This window comes from Pseudopipra pipra, chromosome 1, assembly GCF_036250125.1.
Source record: "Pseudopipra pipra isolate bDixPip1 chromosome 1, bDixPip1.hap1, whole genome shotgun sequence".
NCBI lineage: Eukaryota > Metazoa > Chordata > Aves > Passeriformes > Pipridae > Pseudopipra > Pseudopipra pipra.
In genome coordinates, this window is record NC_087549.1 from 70776885 (window position 1) to 70792282 (window position 15398).

The 15398-nt window shown below is 38.6% G+C and overlaps 1 protein-coding gene across 2 annotated transcripts in view; it reads left to right on the forward strand.

The window, feature by feature from the left end:
• Nucleotides 1–356: 356 nt before the first annotated feature.
• DDC (dopa decarboxylase) overlaps nt 357–15398 on the forward strand; it is a 71427-nt gene continuing 56385 nt past the window's right edge. Inside the window, exon 1 of one of the 2 annotated variants that reach the window (XM_064660532.1) lies at nt 357–563. The gene's annotated coding sequence lies outside the window, so the exon portion shown is untranslated. Of the gene's footprint in view, nt 564–680; nt 938–15398 lie in introns of those variants that run through there. The other variant, XM_064660526.1, reaches the window with a different exon arrangement.

Consider the following 15398-nt stretch of genomic DNA (forward strand, 5'->3'; position numbering starts at 1 on the left):
GTTTCCCCTCCCGGCAGTCTGGCAGCCGCTGCCCCAGAAGACCTGGCTCTGGGGTGTCCCAAATTGTCCCGCTCGCTTCCTCAGTGGGACCCGTGAGACACCTTCGCTGCGTGGACATTCTCGTCAGCGAAGCTGCCCGGCCACGAACCGGCGGAGGCGGGATCTGCCGGCGGTCTTGGCTCGCTCTGTCCCTCGCGTCGTTGGATTTTACACTTGAGGCTCTGTGAGTAAGTGAAAAGTCCCATGTTCCTACCACCCCGCTGCATGTGAAATGCCGCTGAATGAGCTCACAGGTTTCCTGGTTTTCGCTTGTTGAGAAAGAACGGCTGATAAAGCTGACGAGCACAGTGCTGCACGTGGTTAATGGTTAACGAAAGAGTGCGGAGTGAGCACGGCAGAAGTGAAGACCAGATTAGTCACTGGAAAATCCTTATAAATTTCTTGAGGTTAAAATTCCTTAGCCACTTCTGGTAACGTCTTCCTCACAGGGTGGGAGACTATAAAAGAACACAGAAAATACCTGCTTCCAAGGTACCTGGAAAAGGAGTGAAATCTCTTAACAGGTAAGGATAAATTCGGTAATGTCTGAAAGTCAAGTTGCCTCTGCACTTTCACCAAATAATCTGATCCAACAAGTCCACATAATGTGTTAAGTATTAAACTAGTCAGGATTTAGAAGTGCAGCATAATATGCTAGATGTAAATCTATTTTAATTGACGTGCTTTGAGCCTATTTTGTTGAAACTTCATGAATTCTTGACTATATTTTGAAATCAAAACTCTGCAATTCACAACATTTTTAAGGGAATCTCTTCTTAACTGCTTCTAAAAATTGACTTGAGGTCACTGCTGGTAAAGTGAAGAAGCCTGAACGGATGGCAGTAGCTCTAAGTGATGGTATACTGGGCAGTCTTGGAGCTGAATTCCAGCTGACAAGGTAATTTTATTACCCTTTTCAAACTTGGTCAGAAAAAAAGTTATTATTTGTTTGAAAATTTAGTTCTCCTAGTCCTGTAGCTTTATTTCATTGTAACAGTGTCACATTAGGCTTGTCCTCTTGTAGAGATCCTGTTTATGACACAGGGACTGGAGCCATCCCCATAAATTGACACTACCATTTTACGTGGGGCTAAATGTGAAACAGCAAAAATTACTTCAACGCTGGTAGGGTTCAGAGAGCAAGAAGATAATGAAATTGGAACTACTATTCATAAATATAAAATTGGAAAAGGAAAGGTGGAATAAAATGACAGTTTTTACCAATTACCATTTACATTACAGAAATTTTCTGTTATGTCAATGGTAAATTAAAGGGGGAAAAAAAGATATTCCAACGAAAGTGTGATGAAAAACAAGTTTCCAGTATAACTGTGATACATGCTGAAAGGTTTCCTTGGGTGCGTGACCCTTGACGGAAGAGCATTCTGGCATTCAAAGTGTGGATCCCCCACCAGTGCATCTCCAGTTCCAGTGAGGAAACTGGAATTTCTTGCTATTTTGCATGAATAGGGGATTTACTGAGACTAAGGGTGTGGACTGTGGATTTTTAATTATAGAGCTATGTCCTTGCTGCACACATAGTGGGGTAAAACTGTTGCTTCACTGGTAAAACGGAGACTGTCATCTCTCCTGTGTGTCTTGTACTGTGAAGACAGTAGAATGAAATACCAGGACTCGCCTAGGTAGAAGTTTCATGTATTCACCTGTTTAGAAGATATGGAAGTTCTGATAACAAAGAGGTTGCTGAAACCTCATATTTGAGAGTAAGGAGATGGAACAGGGCAGTTTTCAAAGGTGGCTGCAAGCTGGCACATCATTCACAAGATTATAATCTTGTGAAAGTGCGGAAAACTTGAGATATATTTTGCCTTGCCCCATTGCCAATCAGCTGGCTTCTGCTGAGCACATGGGAAGTGTGCAGAGCCAAGACAAGCTGGTGAGGGGATGGGTAAATGGTGGTTGAGATGGTGTGTTGTTACACAGTAATGAAAAGAAAATTGGTAAAGGTTGTTTAAAGCTGTCAGAGAGTTTCTTTGAATGGTCAGTTGGTACGTATCCATGGGAAATTTCTGTGTTGCTTCAGCCATCCCTTTAGTGTATGTTTCTTACTCTGTTCCTTCCATTATACATTAAAAAGTGGTCACTTCATTCTTCTGAGATGCAAAAAATTATGTATTTTTCAATCAGAGATAATACATTGTGTAATCAGCAAAATATATAGCCAACAGTATTTCATAATTCCATCACTGGTAAGTGAAAAAAAAATTAGTCCAACCTGTACAAAAAACCTTAACATACTTCCAGCATATCCTAATCACAATCCTGTTATTCATCTCAACTAATTCTGTTGCCTAATATATGCAGTCCTCCAGTGTTCCTCTGTTCCTATCTAGCTAATGTTCGTGCTGCTTACATATTTTATCTCCTGGCAAAGATATATTACCTGTAGCTAACATTTGGAATGCAGCAACTGTCTCGTTGTACATTTTTCACCTTCTTTCTTGATCCTGTGTAGATTGTATCTTCATGTATTCAAAACCAAATAACTAAACAGGAGAAGAAATATTATGGTAAATAGTCATTACTTGAAAGGTAAATTCGGCTTTTTGTATTGGGTTCTTAGAGAGCTGGCAAGAGCATTGTATACTTAAAAGATTGTTCTTACAGTTTACTATTAAATAATAACATTTTTCTCCCATCTTGTCTTTGAAAAAAACATTTGGTTTGAAAATTCAAGGAAAGTTTGTTAAGCTTTGTGAAGATGTAGTAGAAATTAGTTTTATCTTTCCTGGTTGTATGTTTTCAAAGGAATTAGATGGTTTCTAGGGAGTCAAATGTAGTTTAATGCTGCTATTCTTGTATTATGTCAGATGTATTCCTTTATTTCTAAGTTTATTCTTTACAATTTCAAAGGCAGACAGTGAGAGAGATTCTGTCTCTAAGAAGATGATGACTGATGTGAGGATTAATGGCACCACATGATATTTTTTTCATTGATTCTTTATCAGTGAAATGCCATGCTATAAGTCTCAGTGTAGGAACATGGGATGATTTGAAGGCAAAGATGTGATGCCAGTGCTGTGTAACCTATCAAACAGTCCCTATAGAGGATGTTATCTCCCCCCTGTTACGTACAGCCTATCTCTACAAGCCTGGATATGAAGTAGAGAAGTTAGGAAGATTCTGAAGTGATTTGAACAAAGGTAACGTGGAGAGGTTTCTGTCACTGAAAGGAGGATAAGGAGAGAGGACATGGACTCTTCTGATCTTAACACTGGAGACAATGGAAGCCATAATAACAGCAACTGTGCATTTCAGTAGAAGCTGCAATAATAATAACCCTAAGCCAGCGTTATTATTAGCATTTCAGAGTTTCAAGCCAATGGTGCCAGACTTAGGTTTGTGACATTCCTTATGCTTCAGAAAATTCTTTTTTTTTTTTTTGTATACCAAGTACTGTCTGACTGCTAGGGTTACGTCAATCTCTGGTGTCAGCGTTACTGTCATATAATTTGGAGTTCAAGGGCTAGAGCAGCATGTTGAAATACATAGAAGGAAGCTGCAAAAAGGAAGGGAATAATCTCTTCCTGCTTAGTGGATGGGATGTAAATAACAGAGTAAATCTGGGGGAAAAGAGATCCTAGAAAAAAAATGCACTGGAGTGTATTGTTTAGGAAGGCTATAAATTCAGCATCAGAGTAATGCTACTGTTAAGTTGCTTATAACACTCCCCTCTGTTTTGGTGTTGTTTGTACTCAGTTGTGCTGTTGACAAATTGTTTCATTTAGATGAAAAAGACTTCACAGTTTTAGATTTTTTCTCTGACACATGACAGTGCAGGTACAGTTAACATGATGTAACATAAAAAGAAACAAGCATCATTACTGTGACTACTTAGTCATGTAAAAAAGCAAGATGGGAAATTACAGAGATACTGCATATGGTGCTTTCTGCTTTTAAAAACAATCTGAGCTCATAAAATTAGAAAGCATCCAGCTAATTGTAGAACCAGGTATATAAATTTCAAGGCGCATATACATTTCCAGATACTCTGAAGGCTGCTGAAAGACCAGCATGCTGGGGAGATGGCTGGCAGACACCTTTTCAGCTCAGACAATACCCTAAAAAAAATGGTCTTTCAGTGGGGCTGATATTGTCCCTTTCTGTGCTGTTTCTTTAAAGGGAGGGAGAGAGAATGAATGCAAAGGATTTAGGAGGAGGTGACATTTCTTTAATGGCATCCTGTAGATGCATTATCTCACAGAGACCTTATTCTTTGTATCTGATTAGCACGTCTGTGCAGTTTTGAAATGCTTGGACAGTTTCCCTGAAGAAATACATGTGCCTTCCAGCAGCTTTAAATTGCTCTTGATATGTTTGATGTCCTTAGGAAGGCTATAAATTCTGCAAACCCATCAGAATCTTGCTGAGATTTTGACTGTAATTCTTCCTGTGGTAATTATATTTTCTGCAGTTTTAACCACACATGATGTGAAAAAGTGTTTCCTTCTGTCTGTTTTTAATCTGCTCTCTTTAATTTCCCTGAGTAATTTCTCTTGGGCTTTTAAAATTTGAAAAACAGAAAGAAGTTCTTTATCTTCTCCCTTTACTCTTTCATTCCCTTATCCTTTCCTTGGTTTCCCTCATGTTGTTCTGTTTTCAAAGCTATCCAGGTCCACTCATTTGAATCTTCCCTAGAGGAGGCCATAAGTGTCTTTGAAGAAAAATCTTCTCTTACACTTCAGGACGGCAGTGAAGCCTCTTTGAAAGTGAAAATCTGAGAGAATATTGAATATTCCAGAACTGTTCCAACAATTGATCGAAAGTCCCTAGAATATTTTTCATATAACTCACTGACTTGTTCTTACTTGATCCAAACTTCTTGCTATTCTTGATCATACTACTTACTAAACAGAGGTTTTCATTCAACAGTGCCACCAAGATTGCTTAGACTAAGTCCATTAGTTTGACCCTTAAGATATTTTCCCCCCTTTGTGTGCTGTTACTTCAGAATTAATGTTACTGAGCTTCCTGCAACTCTGTACTGACTATTCAAGATGTGACATTCCTAGCTCTCCTCCCCAGTTCCTATGGCTGCATCTTTAATAGGAAAAGAAAAAGAGGGGGGAGTGGGATGAGGTGGTGGGAGGATACCCTTTCACTGCAAGCTTTCATATCTTACTAACAAATATAAAAGCCCCCAGGTATTGCGACTTTCATATATTTTAGGCAGCTGAGGAAGAGAAGTCTAAGAGACCTCCTTGGCAGGAACTGTGATTGAGATGGGTCATAGAAAGAATGGACCAGGAGGAATATTCACTGTAGTGATGGGTAGTGACAGGTCTGAGATGGGAGATGATGCATAAGCCTGTACTATAACAAGATAAACTAACATCTAAGAGAATTTGTGGGAGAGAAAGAGAAATATTGTGTGTATTTCTCTTTAAAGGACAGGCTGAGGAGCTGGCTCTCAGAGATGACTTAGAGGGGACCTCCTCAATGTCTATAAGTATCTGAAGGGAGGGTTTCAAGAGTATGGAGCTCTTCTTCATGGTGCTGAGCAATAGAACAGGAGGCAACAGGCAGAAACTGAAGCACAGGAAGTTCCACCTGAACATGAGGAAGAACTTCTTTACTGTGTGCGTGACTCTACCCTGGAACAGATTGCTCAGACAGGCTCTGGAGTCTTTCTCACTGGAGATACTCAAGAACTGACAGGACACAATCCTGTGCCACATGCTCTAGGACAGCCCTGCTTGAGCAGGGAGGCTGGACCAGATGACTCACTGTGGTCCCTTCTAACCGGACCCATTCTGTGATTCTGTGGTCTGTTGCCCATGGTTACTGACACATACTGAAGATGTTTTGTAAGATGATAATATTTTCTGCTCAAGTATAGAAGACCAGTTAATTTTACAGAATTTGCATAGCAAGTGGAAACGCCCAGGAAACAAAAAACCTGATCTTTGGAAAGAAAGAAACGATGGCTAGAGAATATCTTTTTGGAACTTCTGTCATGAAAAGTAGAAAGTAGGAAGGTGTTACAGATGTTTTCATATTAAATAGTAAAAGGTTAATAATTAAAAGCACCTCTAGTGGTGATCTTAATCTATGAGGAAGACTCCTTCATATCACTAAGTTTCCAAAATAATGTGTAAGTAAAACTTAGTATTATGTAAATGTAGAATCAGAGAAAATACTTGATTGTAAGTACTTGGAAACCTCTGTACGATTGTACTTAACACTATTTAATAAAGAGTAACAATGATAAAGTGTTGTATACAGTCAAACTTCATAACAAATGGAGATATGGAATTATCATTGCCCAGAAATATAAGTTCTGAGACAAAATAATTTTTTTTGTTTACATTTACCTTAATTAAGCTGATTAATTCAAACTAACCAATTAAGTAATAGAAAGCATTGGTGAATAATAATAGCATAAGCATAGCTTTAAGGAATTGACTTACTCAAATAGAAAACAGCTCACAACCCAACTAGAGTGCCAGTACAGGCATCCCTAGGCAGTCACCAGCTTAGCAGGAGGGTCATGCTGAAGTTCTGAGTGGTTTCACCACTGGCTCTGTGGCCTGAGTTAGCAGGAAAAGCAGCAACCTCTAACTGGATGCACATTATACATACTCCCATGGTTTTCCTTTTTTAATATTTTTTTTAGCATTTTAATCTTTTTTCTTATGGCATAAACTTCTGTTTCTTCAGTATTCTTTTTCCTCCAAGGAAATTTATATCTAATGTTGGCATCCATCCCTAGAATCCTTCTTTTTATCATAGCCTAGAGTTTATTTAATTATTTAGTCATACCTTCCTTTTTTGTTGAGGCTGATGACATACAGCCTTTATTCAGGTAGGTGTGTAAATTCATGCTTATATTTGTTAAGCTTCTGTTACAAGATCTTTCCAGACTCTACAAAGTCCTTTATTTGCTAATTGCTAACATGACAGGTGCCTCACACGCTCTCTCTCCTGTTTTCTGTTGCCTTGCACATGCCAGAATTTTTTTTCCTTGGCACTGCTCACTGAGGCGACGACTTGTCTCATTTGTCTGCCTTGCCAGCTTTTAAATGGGCCCATATTGTGCCATTATCTTTAGATACCTGGAGACCAGGTACAAAGGTGTTAATTCCCGAGCAAGTATTGCAGGATCACACTCTGAGGCCTGCCACACCTGCCAGGATAGGTGCCTTGTTGTGTTAGGCTACTGAAAATAACGTTTATTATAATGAAAAGTTTGAATTCAAAAAGTAAAACCCAGAGCCTTACAAATGTGTTTCGTGCTAATGAAACATAAGGCACAAAAAATAGAATACATTATTATGATTATATGTAAGTGTAAGGATTCTCTGTAGCTGCATCAGCAGCTCAGCTAGTTATAAGGCTGATCTCAAGAATATCTGCCCACGGCACACAACTGTTGTGTGAATTCATGCCCAGGGTTGTTCTTACACCTACCTCTGCCTCCTTCTTTTCAAGGTTATTGATACATATTTCTATTGTACATCGTAATAAGTGTGTTCCTACCTTTAGGTGATTTCCATTCTGGCACTATTTGAGAATCTGAGATGCAAACCTATTTTTTGTCCGTTTAATCTTACTTTTTAAAAAAAAAAATAAATTTTTTTTTTTACCATTACAGTAATTTGTTACGATGTTGAATATTGTTCTGTTCAGCCCAGTAATTAATTGCGTACTAGTCCTTAAATGACTTTAAGATTGAGTGGTGAACTACTCATTTGCTACTACTGTGGGTTCCTCATGTTTCCTTCCAAGGCTAAAAAAAACCAACAAAAAATGTTGTTTGTTTTTTGCTACAGTTGTTGCTTCATTTTGGAGTTCCTTTGGCAATGTTTTTCTAATTTTTCAAGAACACATTTCTTATCCTTTTGAATATATATTTCTTAAAAATACATTGTGCCCTTTTGGAGCAACAATTTTTGACTAAATACGTCCATTTTAAATGCTCATAAATTTGGGTAAAATATCATATCTGGCAGAAGGAGTTAGATATTAAAGGTTGTATAGGGAAGCCAATGTTACTAATCCTACAAAATAAAAGAAGTTATTACAGATCAGTAAGTACTGTCTGCTAGCACCTTCTTTCTCAACTGTTCTTATTTTTTCTGCTGTTGAAAATGGCTGTTAAAACCCCACCTTTTGGTTATCATTTTATTTAGAAAGTCATCTCTAACTTGGACGTTTCATTGATTTTGAAACTTAAAATGATGTTCTACAGGTTCCTTGGTGGACCTATACACTTGTGCTGTTTTACTAGGAAAAGCATATTCACACATCTTTAATTTTTCTTGGCTTGTTCCTAGCATAGAGTTCCATCACAAGTTCTTTTTAAAAACAAGGCTATCAAGGCTATCAAGCTGCTCATTGCTTTTAAGTATTTCTTTTTAGTGCATGTACGTTTGGTACATAAATTACAAAAAAAAAGTGTGAACAAAGGTGTGCTATTCTGAAGCTTTGAATGTTATTGCATCGTGTTACTACAACATAATTAAACTAAAAAGATTATCACATCTTATATAGCTGACCTTGCTACCAGGTTTTGATTTGTCAGCTTTTTGCAGTCTCTACTGCTCAGCACTATTCCATGTTAGAAGTGAATCCATTACTTGTTTTCAGGAGAGGATTGTTTTTTTGAAAAAATACAGTTCCTACAGAAAACTGGTGGTTACTTTAATAACAGAAGCCTCTGATAAGTTGTGGAAATGTTTCAAAATTACTAAGATGATACATCAAAATTTGTTGTATTCAAAGCAGAAAAAAACATTCTTTTTCTCCAGAAAAGTACCTGTGAAGGGAAACTGGAAGGAAAACAGAATAAATGTAGATGTAGAAGCACCATTCATTTGTTTGAAAAACAGCAGAAGGGTTATCTTTTTAACCAAATAGGAAATCTTATGAATAAAAATGGCTTATTCAATAGATATTTAACAGGACAAACAGAAGTATGAAATGGGTAGTGCTAGATAATGGAGTGTAACTGAGCTGTGAGTAGAGGAGGTTGTGTCCTCTGCTGTAATTTGTACATCATTCTCTGCTTCACTGCACAGTGCCTCTACACTACCAGTTCGATCCCAATCACAATATTCAGCTCATTTTTCCTGGGGAAAAAAAATTAAGTTTAGATGCCTGATGAGGATGTGAATTCAGCTTCACTGTAAGAAAACCCACAGCTCCACCTATCTCTATTCCAAATTCAACAGGCAGAGCCATAGCAAATGTTTTGAGTCTTAACACAGGTTCTGGATCTCTTATTCCCCAGTCTTCTTCCACATGCTAGTTGAGGACACTTCTGGTCACCTTGTCATCACGGTTTTACAGCTTGTCTTCCTGGGTAGCAGCAGTAGCAGCCAGCAGAGCTGTAAGCTGCAGAGCTGAAGAGAAATGTATTGTTTTGAGGATCCAGAAATACTGTCGGGCTTTTTGTGACAGCTTGCTATTCTAGGATTGGTAAAACCCAACTTTTCTTTGTGAGTATCCATTGAATGTATAGCACTATTTCTCATGGGGTTGTTTTTCAGTGAATAGAAAGTAAGGAGATCATGTAATTCATCCGTCGTTTCACATCACATTGAGGTATTTCCTTTATCTTAAATGTTGCAGGCTTGGAATGTGTTTGATATGCATTTTACTCACAGCTGAAGAATCTTAAGCTTTTTTTATATAGTAAATGAACTACTGCAGTTATTCTTGAAGATTACAGTAACATAAAACGTGGACTACTGACCTGGGTTGTATGAGTTTATTATTGCGTAAGATAAAGTAAATAAATCATAATTTTGGTGAAAGATTAGTGTGATTTTACATGCTGAACATACACATTAAGAAAGAAAATTAGCAACCAATGTAAAATGTTAACTGCTATTAAATAATTCACTAGTCAGATACAGAACAGTTTTTTTAAGGTTTGCTTCAGTGGGCAACAGGAATAGGTTTAGATTGGTGTGTTGTTGAAAGAGAAAAAATATCCTCTAGAATTCAGCAGAAGCTATAGGCAGGTAAGGTATCTTGTTTCAATGTATGTAACATAAAATGTGGTAGTGATTCTCCTTCCCTAAGCATATTTTTCCTCCATTCTGTATTCTCTAAACACTGAAGAAGAGTGAAAATTACATTTCTAAACCACTTTCTGCTGAAAAAAGTAGAGTTGGTAGGGGTAGAAGAGATGTCTCTTAAGACTACACAGATCAAGATCTCTCCTAAATAAAGGAGAAGGGTTTTTTTAAGAGTTGGCAGGAGGGAAAAAACCAGAAATCTCAAAATTTCCCAGACTTTCTTAGATTGTCTTTCAGAGAACAGTGCAGAATGTCAGACTGCTGTGAAGGCAGGTTGCTTCTGGACTGGCAACAACTGACCTCAGAACGAAGAGGTTCAAAACCTATGCCTCTGACCGGAGACACTCTGCCAGAGTTCTGGCAGAGTTCAGTGCTGCCACTTTAAACCTGGCCTAGATTAAGGCTGTTTGGATTCCAAATTCAGCTGGAGCCAAATGTGTTAGCACAGAAAAATAAGCTGGAAGAGAACAACCCTTTCTAGCAAAAGATTCTATGGAAAATTCATCTGAGAACTTACCCAGAATTGCACAGCATACAGCAAAGGCTTACATCTGTACTTGAAAGCAAGAACTTGAACTAAGGTCTCTGAGCATAAATGTAGTGAATACATTGGACTGTCCTTCTTATTTAACTGCCTATCTCTGCCAGTCGCATGTAAATCCTGCCTAAATGAGAGCCTGCCTCTCCTAGTGGTAATGTGGAAGCTGTGATTATCTGAAGTGTGGAAGGGAACAAGATCATAAGGAGAACAGATGGCAGGCAGTTCTGAGTGGGGATATGGCTGGCTGCACTTTGGTGAAGCTACCTGCAGCAGCTTAAGCTGTTATCTTTTCTGGCACACTGTTTTCCCTCCTAGCTGGAGATGATTGCCTTTCTTGTGGAGCTGGCAGGAGGGATCGTGTGAACACTTGGTGGCTCTGTCACCTAATGCCACAGGGACAGCCAGGTTCTTTTAGGGGTCTTTGGTAGCATGAGAATTGGCCCCAGGGTTTTAGATACAATTAGACTTTTATTATTACATAAAATACATACTTTTCAACACAGTTTAATGTTATCTACAATTTTTAGCATTTAGCATAGCTTATTGTTGCACAAAGTTTTTATGAATTATTATACTTTCCTTTAAGCAAAATTTCTAGTAATGAGTGTAATGATTAATGAGCTTTCTTATTGTCTGGAGTCTTTAATTACTTACACTTTTAGTCATTTGGACTTTCTGCAGATCGTGTCAAACTCTAAGTAACAGGTGCATGATACAATAATCGTAATCTGGACTCAGACTTTACCCAAAAGAACATGAGTCACTCAGTCTTCAGAGGGAGAAAACAATGGTAGCTGCATCCCGGGCCACTGGGGGATCACAGGTTTTGCTGTCCAGCATCAGGACTTGCAACTGCTTGATTTTATGGACAATATTTCATGTACTGTTACACTTCTGTGTTCCCTAACAGGCGACACCACATCCTGGCAGCAGTGCTTGGTGGGCAGATAGTTTTTTCGCAACACTGCCAGGGAATCTGGCTGTTCTGTAATGGTGGTCATCACATGTTGGTGACAACTACAGTGTTGAAAAGGGGAAAAGAGGAGGAGATGATGCATGATTAGCACACATTTTATGGCTGTTTGTCTTAGGAAATGGTGTTGGTTATGCTAACCATATTACCTGGAGTCAGGAGCAGGGCATATACGGGTCACATGGCTCCACTGGAAAGCTGTCATCTTAGTGTAAAGGTGTCTTCCTGCACAAGCTGTTTAGATGTGTACATATATCACTCCCACCTCTAAGGCAAGGACAGTAATCCACAGCAGAAGGTAGCAAACATTACTTTACTTATTGGTTCAGCTGTGAATGTGTGTCCATGACCAGAGAGACCTGTGCATGTGGAAGGTTCAGTTCCCATTCAGTTCTCTGGAGCTCTAGGTTTTTGATGTGTATGACGTAATTTCTCTTTCTTGGAGAAAGTCCATGTATTCAGCACATTTTATATTATATAAGCATAAAGTCTTCAGAAGATTTGCATTGGTCTTTTCTAGAAAGGTGCAGGTGTTAGCACAGAGTGAAGGAGAGCCAAGGACACCTTTGCGGCAAAGCTGACAGGGAGGAAGGGCAAGAAACACCAGAATGATCCCTTGCCGTAGTATTTGCTGTAATCTGAGAAAGCTAGGCACCAACATGCTCTTTATGGGGAGACTCTAGTGTTGTTCTCATCCTATAAAGAGTGACTCAAGGCTTATACGGGTGACAAATGCTCTTCAAAGCTTTTTGCAAGTAGGGCATGGTAGTGCATGGCTGTCAGGACAAGGCATTAATCACAGTCAGTGACAAAATGTCTTCTCGACTGTTAGGTGTTCTTTGATATCTTTGCAAACAGTGATCCAAACAAATCACTTGCGTAAGAACAAGTGCTGCATTACGTTCCCCCTGTATTTCAAGCCATCTTCTTCATGCCTCATCTGGGTCTGTCTTTTCATCCGCACAGTGGACTACTCCATTCATAAACTAACTGCTATAACTTGCTTTTCTAACATGAGGTCTTCATAGCAGATTTAAGCCCTGATAGCAGTTCATCTATCAGCCACAGCCCCTGTGAGGCTCACGGTAATCAATGCTTGAGAAAATTCTCTCTGCGAGCAATACACGGCTGGACAAGTGCCCTGGCAGTGCCTACGCCTCTAGGTAAGCACATCTTCTCAGCTCACAGCAGAAGCTATTCCTATCTCTTTATTGGAAGAATCTGCCTACTGTGATTGCAGCCTGCTCTCACTGTCTCTGCGACTCTTCACAGCCTGTCAGTTTTTCTGTTGACACTTCTTCAGTTCATCACAACCTCTCTCTTTTCGGTAGGCTTGCTTCTGTAAGAGTAATGTGCTCAGGCTGCCTCGAACCAGCAAGTGGTACAGTAGCTCTTCTGAAGCTGTGTGTTTCCAGTCTGTGTCCATGTTCACTTCGTTAGCAGTTCCTTTTTATCCTTCTTTGGTTTACCTTCACATGTTCACACAGACAGCAATAGGAACTGAACAGGGAAAACAAGTCACACATAAAATATTCATGAAGGAGAGGATAGTTACTTTCCCAGTTTGTCAGCACTGTCTGAGATTCATCTCCTGGCTAATCTGTTGCAAAGTCTACTTATGTTCTGCAGGAGATTTAGGTTTTATCCTCATACGTTGCAAGTAATCCATCTATTTGTGTCTGAAGGCTTTATTTAATTTTTACTTTCTTCCAAAGGAAAGGCACCCTTTGTTTAATTTAGAAAATTATTAGTTGCACATTTTGGTTAAAACATTCTCTTCTGTCTTGTCCCATCCTTATGGCTTATGCAGATTTGGACCTTGTTTATGGAACATATAAGGACTTTTCATTCCAGTACATCTGAGTGATTTTCAAGGGTTTTTTTTTTCTTTCTTTTACCTTTTTGTAGATAACTTTCTTTTTCATTACTGGTATTTTTACATTCACAGAAGAAAATATTGGGTGGAGGAAAAAAAGACAAAAATGGGGCTCTACTACTGTTCTCTCTTTGAAAGAGCAACAGCAAGGAAAACAGGAAAAAAAGGCCTTCAGCCTCCAAATAGCATCCCTGTGCTACAGATAAACCCAAATATTAAGCAACAAACCAGTGTTTTTTCTTATGCTTAGGCAACAGTGACTGTTCCTTTTATGCCAAATATGGAAAACGGGCACAAACATTGTGCTAATACAATTTCTAATGAATTGTTTCAAATTATTTTGTCAATATCTAAAGTACTGATGATATCTGAGTCAATTAAAAGCCCTTCATGTTATAGCTTAGAACAGTATTGTTCAATTAATGTTAGGCTCAGTGAACTACAGCACAAACACACCTTGATCAAATTTAGTAACTAGAGCCATACCAGGAGGCTAACATATGATAAGTGTCAGGCTATTCAGGTGAGGGAAAAATAAAGTTGAGTGTAAAATCATCTAATCGCGACTGGACTGAAAGCCTGGGAAAACTGCATTTTCATTTCTAACCTTCATTGTACAGTGGTGGAAGAGGTAAAAACTATTAGAAAGCGGGTACAACTTCCTCTGCTTTGATCCATGTCTTTGCACTTGAACTGACAATGGGACTGCAAAGTCACTGAAAACAGGTTGTCTGCATTGTTTTCTGGTGCTGTGCTGAAGCCTCCTGTTCAAACACATTATCTCTCCCACCTCGTTTGCAAACCAAAGGGTTCAGCAATGGTAAGAAATTGATACCATTACTGCATGGGCACAGTACCATTATATATCATCATCAGGGTGACATACCTCCATGTGCAAAAAACATATTGAAGCTTGTCTCTTGTTAGGTGTGAATAATGCAGTCTGTTGGTTGCTTACCAACAAGCCCAGGCCTTTAAACCTTTTGGGATCATCTGTTATTTCTCACGCACTTCTATCTTGAATTTTGAAACAGTTTGGCAGTAAAGGGGAGATCTCTATTCCCTGTGTTTCAGCAGTAAAAGAAGTTATTCTCTGTGAAAGAGCCTGAAGCCCTTCAGCAGACTGAAGGATCTGGAGCAAATTCAGAGGGCCACATCAGGTCTGACTTAGTCAGCACCTATGATAGAAAACTTAGTGATCTTGCTTTTGTCCACTACAGAAAGATTCTGTTAAGCTGAAATTTGTGTATTGCCAATAGTTGATGATCAGAATTATGAAAGTAGTAGGAGTCAGAAGAATTACTAGAATTGTAGAGAGACATGGAACATGCTTTTTAGAAGTGCATTTAATTTCCCTTTTCCAGCTTGCCTGTTGTAGGTCTGACAATTTATTTCCTTTTTCTTCCTGAGGAATTAAAAAAAAAAAAAAAAGGAAATGTAATTATTGTCTGTTCACAGGAAGATTTACAGGTACAGCAGAAAAATAAAAACATGTCAGGTGGTATTTCAACACTGATGAAACCACAATTTTAGTACTCCAATCTTAATTTTAGTTTCCATTTTTAGTTTCCTTTGAAAGTTATTTACCTTGTGCAAGCCATTTAGGTGAAACATTGAAGTGAGATTTCAATTATCTTTAAGTTTACTAGAGACGTCTTCAGTTTCTGCATCTCTTATACCCTTAAAACAGATTTTGAATTTTCAGCCTTTTTCAGTCAAATTCAGGGAGAAAGAAAAAATAGGAGAAGTATCCAAAACACTTGTTTTCTTATGGGTTCCCAATATATCGAGACTGTAACTCTGAACGCTCAGGAGTTGATTTGCTGTGGAAAAAAACTCAAAACAACAGAGTCACTAGCAACTGACTCTGAGATTTCTTGATGCATTTCAAGATCATAGACAAATCATTACAGCAGCCAGTCT